Here is a 944-nt window from a genome sequence, read left to right on the forward strand (position 1 = left end):
GATAGTTCATATGCTCTCTGTGAAATTGAATTCAAAAATAGACATTCATGCAATAAGTTAGTAGAACCTTTTTGGGACCCAATTGATAGGAATAAGATAAGATAGAATCACTATCAATGACAACTTGAGATGAATTACTACGCAACTTTAGTATGCATGAGAAGGATTCAACTGAATATATAACAAGCAATTAGTAGCAATTAAGAACGTTCTTTGTGACAATTACAGTTATTACGTTGGACCAAGACAAACGGTTAGCCTATGTTGCCGCCTTCATATGCCATTCATTTTTCTATCATGAAAATTTGTTGACTCCCTAATTTATTCAAAGATCAAACTTCAAACTTCAAACAAGGTGCAAGAAAATCAAATGAATTTATCACCTTCTTAATTGGAAAATTGACACTTTTTTGAATTTCTACTCAATTCAATTTAATTTCATCATTTTAAATTAGTATCAAGCACAAAAATTGTATCCATCAGTCATAAACTATTTTCAAATTTTATTGACATGCATTGGGATATATTAATTTTACACATCTATTAAATCAATATAATTCAATGTATTAAAATTTACACGACATACAGGATGTGATTATTTTATATTAAAATATAATATTAATCCTATTTGTAACATGTTATGAATAATTCAGTAGGTTTTATAGATTATCTATGGAGTGTGGACCCACACTTTAATTTGGAGTTGCACTTCATTTTTGACTAATCTCATCTCTATGCACCGTTTTCGTTTCCTGAATATTTGGACTATTTAGCTTGTTGACATAATAATAGCAGTTGCTACAGTCCACGCTGCAATCCAATAACAAAAAGGATAAATGATTTTGTCACAACTAATTAAGGGTTTTTTACTTAAATAAAAAAAATAAATCGCCTCATTATTCTATTATCCTGATTCAATATTATTATGATATATATTATTATTT

The sequence above is a fragment of the Arachis ipaensis genome, chromosome B07 (genome assembly GCF_000816755.2).
Source record: "Arachis ipaensis cultivar K30076 chromosome B07, Araip1.1, whole genome shotgun sequence".
NCBI classification, from domain to species: Eukaryota; Viridiplantae; Streptophyta; class Magnoliopsida; order Fabales; family Fabaceae; genus Arachis; species Arachis ipaensis.